We start from the raw sequence: 8,826 nt of genomic DNA, 5'->3' as shown, positions 1-8,826 counted from the left end.
ATTAAGTTGGAGTAGGGTACTATAAATTGGAGTTCAACATATGAAACTTTTAGTAGGATCCAAACATGGTACAATACAAGCTAATAATAATCACTTTTATCGTTATTCTGCTGCTGTCTGCGCCTTCTTATCTCGCTGGTACGTACCCCTCTCTCTTTCTCTCTTAAACAACTCGGTTATTTAAAAAAAAAAAAACTATTTTAAAATAGATCCTTATTCTCTCTCTCAACTTATTTAAAAGTAGTTATAACCATACAAATTTATAACTTTAGCATAAAGTTATGAATCTCTTTGTTCTGAACTAATATTTTTATTTAGATTTCAGACGGTAAAACTGTATCTATAAAAAATATTTTAAAAAAAGACGTTTTAGATGTCTTTATTTAAGTGATGATTCTTAAAGTGAAAACTCTCATCATTGAATATTTTTTTCATATTTTTTTTTAGTCCCACTTATAAAATAAATAATAATAGATCATATTTTACCTTCTAAAATAAAATTTAAAATTTAGAGAATCTAAATCTATAGATTAGAGTATATGTTACAAGATTCTAAATATATATATATATATATATATATATATATATATATATATATATATATATGACGTATATATGTGTAATTTTGTTATTGATAAGTATCTTATTGGATATTAATAAAAAACAAAAAGTAAGAAATCAAAAGAAAACTTTGATAAAATAAAAAATATTTAATTATTATTTAATTTTTTTATTTTACTAAATTTATAATTAAATTTTATATTTTAAAATTATTAATTGAATCTTAATATTAATTTTAAATTTATAATCATATATTATTTCTATTCCAAAAATATTTAACTTAACCAAAATATGCGTTAAGTATATTTGCTAATTACTAATATGTAAAATAGATAAAAGTATTTTTTATAATGTTTATCGTTAATAAAATTTAATTATAAATTTGAAATTGGTATAAAAATTATATAAAATAATAGAATAATTTAAGCTATAAAAAACAATTTTTAAAATATGTTAAAATTTTAACTAGTATATATTTTACTTTATTAGCTAAACTTAATAGATAACTCCATATATAAAATAGTAAACTTGACGGTGGTTGTAAATTATTGTAGCAGCAGCAGCATCATCGTCTGGGAATGAATTTAATAATGGACTAATAACGTCATTGGGAAGGAAACTGCTTCAAGATTATTGCATTGATTTTTGTGTATTGGATTGGAATTGCGAGCAGTCCCCTTGTGGAAGGGTTTGTGATTATAGTCATGGCTTTGGTCCTAATTATGGCATTTGTGTACAGTAATTGTCATGGTTCTTAAAAATGGTGCTTAATTTTTATCTATCACTACTATTTAATTTCTTAAATAAAGAATGATGTATGTACTTAGTATTTGTCTGAATATAAAAGTTGTAATTTATGCCTGCTTATCACCTTGTGTAATAAGATGATGATGTCAGGTACTTTGCATCGAAATAATTCAAATATAATGTCAAGTTCTTTAAGTAAAACGATGCATTTCATTTAGTTGATTTACTATCAAAAAATTTGACGGTAATATTTTGCGCCAATTATATGAGTTTTATATCTTATTTTAATTAGTGTCAAATTTAAGTATTAGAATATGTAATTCGACGATAATTATTAGTGAAAATGACCATGAGCCCAATAGTAATTCCAACAATAATGCACACATTTCTTGCAGTGTGAGTTTTTAGACTTGGAATCCAAGTTTTGAAAAAAGTAATAGAGAATAATTGAATCTTAATCCACCTTTCATGGAAATGATTGCAATAAAACTATTTGTTTTGAAGGTTTGGAGATATAGAATGGAGTGGCCATGTTATCTCCATTCTTTGGATTTGACTGATTCTATATTAGCTAATTTATCCATCCCCAAAATTTGAACAAGAAGAGGTACTTGCATTATTGCTATGTGGTGACTAAATTGTTGCCATCAAGCTTCTACGAAATCGGGGCAATGGTGGTTTTAATGAGGATGAATAATGCCATAGAAAAAGCTATTTTAGGTACTATTAAAAGTTATCGAAGAGTTTCAAGCGTAATTTTGAGAAGCAAATGGAGTTAAACTTTATTTTGGTCTCTGATATTGACAAGCTATTAGTTTTTTAAATTTTTAATCACTATAATTTAGTTTTCTAAATTCAAAAAGTGTATTAATGTAGTCTCTTGTGTATTTTTTGTCATCAAAATTCAACATCTTAAAAATTAGTGATGCGACTCAAATCTTGCCACACTAGACATTAAAACGACGTCGTACGCATTTTGATGCTAAAAAAGATATTAAACAGTATTATTTGAGGGTTTGGACAATCTTATCATCCTAACTAAGTTTCTTGTCATAACCCTCACACAATATCATTTAATGCCGTCTATAGCGCCAAAATGCGTATAACTTCGTTTTAATATGTTTAGTATGACAAAGTTTATTTGAGTCACGTCACTAACAGCGTTAAGTTGAGTTTCAGTGCTAGAAAATATATGAGAGATTACATTAATGTATTTCTTTTTTAATTTGGAGATCAAATTATAGTAAATAAAAAATCAAAGACTAAATTAATGTAATTTGACAATAGGACTAAAATGGGGCTTAATTTTATATAATGCGGTATCCGAAAGCTAATAAGAAAATCAATTTTAACGACAAATGAAACCTTTTTAATTTGCAATTCACTAAGGTCCAGTTTGGATAAACAGTTTAATTAAATTTTTTTTGAAAAAAAGTTTAAACAATAAATGACTATATTAAAAGTAGCTTATATATAAGTTATCTTGTATCTGAGATTTCAGTTCTAAAAGTGCTTATTTTATAAAAATGTGATAAAGAGTAGTAGTAGTAGTATGAGAGAAGTAATTTTTTTTAACTTCTTTATAAACCCCTAAATAGCCTCTTAAAAAAACTGTAATCAGGGATGAAGTTAGATGAAATATTAGAAGGGGGCCAAAAATATTTATACAATAAAATAAAACTAAAATAAAATTTTAAGAAGGACTAAACTAAAATTTACATATAATTTACATGTAAAAAACTAAAATTAAAAAGATCATTGCTCCCCTTTTCTAATATATAGCTCGACTCCCGACTATAATTTAATTTTAAAAATTATATCAAATATTAATAGTACTATTTTTTATAATTTAAAAATTTAAAAAAATTACTCTTCAAACTTCTCAAACGGACCTAAACAGTTAGCACCATTACTTTTGGCGCGTTATATTGGCGTGCATTATTTTTAAATATATAATAATAATATAATGTAATGTGAGCGTATGGTTAATATGAAAGTCAACTTCAAGAAATCAACCCTTTAATTTTCAATCCTATAAGCTCATTTATTCTGGCGACCCAGTTGCATTATTTTTAAAGTTTTAATTAAGTTGGAGTAGGGTACTATAAATTGGAGTTCAGCATATGCAACTTTTAGTAGGATCCAAACATGGTACAATACAAGCTAATAATAATCACTTTTATGCTTATTTTGCTGCTGTCTGCGCCTTCTTATCTCGCTGGTACGTACCCTCTCTCTCTCTCTCTCTTAAACAACTCAGTTATTTAAAAATAGATAACCATACCATACAAATTTTATAACTTTAGCCATAAAATTATGAATCTTTTTGTTCTGAATTAATATTTTTATTGAGACGATAGAGTTGTATTTATAAGAGATTCTAATTCTCATTTAATTATGGTCTAAAAGTTAAGGATTAAGATCGAGTACATATTATGAACATATATAAATAATTATTTTATTTTATTTATATAAGAAAGATGATTATATATGTTACAATTATGGATGCATAGAAACTTTGGTGAATTGAAATTTGGATAATAAAAAAATTTATAAGAGCTATGTATAATTCTTAAAGGGATAAATTTAGAGTATATGTTGCAAATTAGAGACTCCGAATATGAATATATATATATATATATATATATATATATATATATATATATATATATATATATATATATGTGGCGTATGTATGTTTAATTTTGTTATTGATGAGTATTTTATTGGATATTAATAAAAATAAAAAGTAAGAAATCAAAAGAAAACTTTGATAAAATAAAAAATATTTAATTATTATTTAATTTTTTTAATTTTACTAAATTTATAATTAAATTTTATATTTTAAAATTAGTAATTGAATCTTAATATTAATTTTAAATTTATAATCATATATTATTTCTATTCCAAAAATTTTAACTTAACCAAAATATGTGTTAAGCACATTTGCTAATTACTAATATGTAAAATAGATAAAAATATTTTTATAACGTTTATCGTTAATAAAATTTAATTATAAATTTGAAATTGGTATAAAAATTTTAAAAAATTATATAAAATAATAGAATAATTAAACCTATAAAAAACAATTTTTAAAATATATTAAAATTTTAACTCGTATATATTTTACTTTATTAGCTAAACTTAATAGATAACTCCATATATAAAATAGTAAACTACTACAGGGGAGTGGGGACTAATAACTTAACGGTGGTTGTAAATTATTGTAGCAGCAGCATCATCTTCTCGGAATGAATTTAATAATGGACTAATAACGTCATTGGGAAGAAAACTGCTTCAAGATGATTGCTTTGATTTTTGTGTATTGCCTTGCAATTGCGAGCAGTCCCCTTGTGGAAGGGTTTGTGATTTAAGTATATTAGGCAATGGTGGTAATTATGGTTTCGTAAAAAATAAATTAAGTGAAAAATAATAGTTAAGATGAGAGATTCAGGGTAAGTAAACTTATGAGAAAAAATACTTCTATTAATGGCAGATAAGCAATACGAGAACTAATGATGAGAAATAGAGGTGGAGAATAAGTGTTGAGACCTCCACTAATGTCACAAGAGGATAAATGAGCTTTGTTTAAAGTGGACATGGGTTGGTTAATGGTTATGGAGCATTTTGGTGGAACACCAGAACGCCAGTTTTTACTCGTGAAGGTGGTGAATGAAATGAAGAACAATAAAAGAAAATTTGGATAGAGAAAAAGATGGATTTTTTTAGCTTATTAGTTTCAAAAGTCAGAAAGATCTAAAAGAAGGTGAAGGTGAAAGTGAAAAGTAGTAAAAGTGAAGAAGAAGATGATGAAGGTGAAGGTGAAAGTAAAGGATAAAAGGTAAAAAGAGTGCTTTATAGATGTGACTTGAGGTTCTTTTTATAGTGTAAAACCATGATGAAGAGAAAATCTATTGTCCAATGGTTTTTAATGTGATATTTGGTTTACTGCTTTTTCCAAAATATCTTTAGGTGTTCTTATCACTTCAAGTCTTGTCAACTGAAAAGGTAGGAAGTTGATTCCCACATGTTAAACTAAAGCTCATGACATGTGACATTAGTGAAGGGACATCTAGTTTGGTTTTCTTTTAACTAGATGACACCTTTACACTCCAAATCTAACCAATCCACTTCCACCAATATAGTTTTCACTGAAGAGAAATTCAACTCCTCAAGGTAATTTTTTGGGTTCCATCCTTTTAGCCCAATACCTTTAAGAGGAACTTAACTCTTTTTTGACCATGTTTGTAGGTCATTATAAAAATTAATTATGTACAAAAAAAGATTTATATTTTTAGTACACAATCATAAGTCCCCATGTAGTCTTTGAGGGTACAAAGTATTTCTTCAAGCTGCATTGAACTTTTTTGTACTCAATAGAACAAGAATAATTTAAAATTCTGCCTTTTTTTTATTAACATATCATAACTCTAAAGAATCAAATCTTCCCTTTTTTATTCATTTTTTTGTCATAATAAGATATGTATTTGTAAATATTATGATATTCAAATATAAATATTTCTGTATAATATGAATATAATTATGTACTCATAAAAAGTGAATAAAAGAATATTTTTGTACAAATATTTTAAATATTAATAAAATAAATAAATAGATAAATAAGATTAGTAAATAAATATATTCATAATTTATTTATATATACGTATGTATTTATTCTTAAAAGTAGTGTATGTGTGTACATAATAATATTATTATTATTATTATTATTATTATTATTTATTTTTATATATATATATATATATTTTTTTTTATGAAAAAAAAAGAGGAATGATTTGATTTAATATAATAATTTAATATATAAGAAAATAAGAAGGGAGAAAGTCTTACCTTTTTAATTGGACGCGTTTTAAATTTGAATACCTGAATTTGGAGAGACACATAAGAAAGGAGAACACCTGGAAGGATAGGGGAGAGCGTGTTCCTCATCATTTCTGCTAGAGCGTGTTACTCATCTTTCATCTTACAACTTTGGATGTTATATCCTCATTTGTATACGTTTCCAATGAAATCACAAATAAAAAAAAGAAATTGAATTAAAATTATGAACAATGTTCATTTGTAACCATAAATAGATATTTAAAAATAAAAATAATTTATTTTAATTATTTTTTTTTGCAGGGAGAGTGTATGATTTTAAGAAAAGCAGTAGCCATTTTTTTCTGCACTTTTTTTTGGCCAAAAAAAGGAAGGTACCCATAACTTTCTTGCCTTATTTATGCTCGACTCTTTTTAGGAGCTTGGAGGGTGGGACACTTCACTTTTTTGAAACAGTTCCAAAAAAAAGGAAGGTACCCATAACTTTCTTACCCTATTTATGCTCGACTCTTTTTAGGAGTTTGGAGGGTGGGACACTTCATTTTTGTGGAACTATTTTGTACTGCAAATTTCTTAAGATGCGTCACTCACATTTTTTGAGTGTATGATTGCTAAAGCAGTTTTCTCATGTATTGCAGGATGCTTGCAGGATAATATAACATAAACATTGGCTCTTGATAAAGAAGCCTTTTGGAATTAAAATTCTAACTTCTAAAACTGAGATTAGGCATAGTACTGTTTAACATACTTGAAATTGATGGGGCCGATGGTTGTTCCATGATCCAGGTCCAGCAAGATGCAGTGTTCGTTGGGGTGTACCTCAGAACCAATGTAAGGACCCTCCCATTTGGGAGTCCATTTTGGCAAATACATCTTCCTCATTACTGCGTCTACTGATTTTAGTACCAGATCTCCTTCTAGGAACACCCTGGGCAGAATGTGCTTCTCATAAGCTAATGCTGGTCTACGGCGATATTCTTCCATCTTGCCTCCCACAACTTCCTTTTTTTTTCAACTCTTGCAACTCAGCTTCACGATTCCTTGCCTTTTAGAATACACGCCAACTCTCTACGAGTAACTGGGGTGTTCTCGTCTTCCTCCATATTCTCCAGATTCGCGAACAGAGGTGGTGATGGGGTTCTATACCTGGTTTGATCTCTAGCCATCACGTCGAAGTGTTCCTCTCCAGTGGAGTCACCAGATGATTCGGGTGGGTTTCGTGAAAAATAGATTAAGTAAAAAATAATAGTTAAGATGGGAGATTCGAGGTAAGTAAACTTGTGAGGAAAAATACTTCTATTAATGACAAAGAAGCAATACAAGAACTAATGATGAGAAATAAATGTGGAGAATAAGTGTTGAGACCTCCACTAATGTCACAAGAGGATCAATGAGCTTTGTTTAAAGTGGACAGGAGTTGGTTAATGGTTGTGGAGCATTTTGGGAGAACACCAAAACGCCAGTTTTTATTCGTGAAGGCGATGAATGTAATGAAGAACAAAATGAGAGGAAATTTGGGGAGAGGAAAAGATGAATTTTTTAGCTTATTAGCTTCAGAAATTAGAAAGATCTAGAAGAAGGTGAAGGTGAAAGTGAAAAGTAGTGAAAGTGAAGAAGAAGATGATGGTGAAAGTAAAGGTGAAGTCTGGTTGAAGGTCTGTGAAGAAGAAGATCCTGGTTTAAAGAGATGGTTTGAGGTCCTTTTATAGTGTAAAACCATGGTGAAGAGGAAATCTATTGTCCAATGGTTTTTAATGTGATATTTGGTTTACTGCTTTTTACAAAATATCTTTAGGTGTTCCTGTCACTTCAAGTCTTGTCAACTGGAAAGGTAAGAAATTGATTATTGCACGTTAAACTAAAGCTCCTGACATTAGTGAAGTGACATCTAATTTGGTTTTCTTTTAACTAGATGACACCTTTACACTCCAAATCCAACCAATCCACTTCCACTAATATACTTTCCACTGAAGAGAAATTCAACTTCTCAAAGTATTTTTTTGGGTTCCATCCTTTTAGTCCAATACCTTTAGAAGAAACTTAACTCTTTTTTGACCATGTTTGTAAGTCATTATAAAAATTAATTATATAAAAAAAAGATTTAAATTTTTAATACACAATGATGATGTCAGGTACTTTGTTCTTTTAATCAATATAATGTATTATATAAATTAAAATATTAGAATCATTATAAATTGGGTTTGTCTTTTGTGATAGTAAGGATTGAATGATTAAGATGGATAAAATCAAAGAACAAATCAAAATTTGACATATGATAGAGTTGGAGTAAAATGAATCATGATTTGCTCGATCTTACTAAATACAGTTGTTAAACAAAAGATGAAGAATAGTTATTCTTTAATATACAATTATATTTATATATATTTTTATGAATTTAATTTTGATATACTGTTAATATAAAATAATATACACAAACATTCAATTATGTATTATTATATCAGTAAAAATAATTATTTTTTATTAATCATATAAAATGATTGTCTAAAAAAATATAATTAAACAATTATATAAAATATTTTATGTTATCAGTATAATAAAATTAAATTTGACTTTTATTAATAAATCTTTCTTGTAATATATATTTCACAAGTATGATATATTTTAAAAAAGATATTCCTTCATTTTATATTAATTATTAACTAATGATTAATGAATTTTCTT

General features: G+C 27.0%; 2 long non-coding RNA genes across 2 annotated transcripts; both read left to right on the top strand.

Annotated features, from left to right (window-relative positions):
• Positions 1 to 1,509, top strand: LOC112754142 (uncharacterized). The gene is made up of 2 exons (XR_003178399.3): positions 1 to 138; positions 1,116 to 1,509. It is a non-coding gene; the product is annotated as an uncharacterized lncRNA (long non-coding RNA).
• Positions 1,510 to 3,405: 1,896 nt separating this feature from the next.
• On the top strand, positions 3,406 to 7,647 carry LOC140173513 (uncharacterized). The gene is made up of 3 exons (XR_011862651.1): positions 3,406 to 3,529; positions 6,448 to 6,617; positions 6,783 to 7,647. It is a non-coding gene; the product is annotated as an uncharacterized lncRNA (long non-coding RNA).
• The last annotated feature ends 1,179 nt before the right edge of the window (positions 7,648 to 8,826 follow it).

Source organism: Arachis hypogaea, chromosome 6, assembly GCF_003086295.3.
Source record: "Arachis hypogaea cultivar Tifrunner chromosome 6, arahy.Tifrunner.gnm2.J5K5, whole genome shotgun sequence".
Classification (NCBI taxonomy): domain Eukaryota; kingdom Viridiplantae; phylum Streptophyta; class Magnoliopsida; order Fabales; family Fabaceae; genus Arachis; species Arachis hypogaea.
Note: the sequence above shows the minus strand (reverse complement) of the source record. Positions and strands in the feature narration are given on the sequence as shown.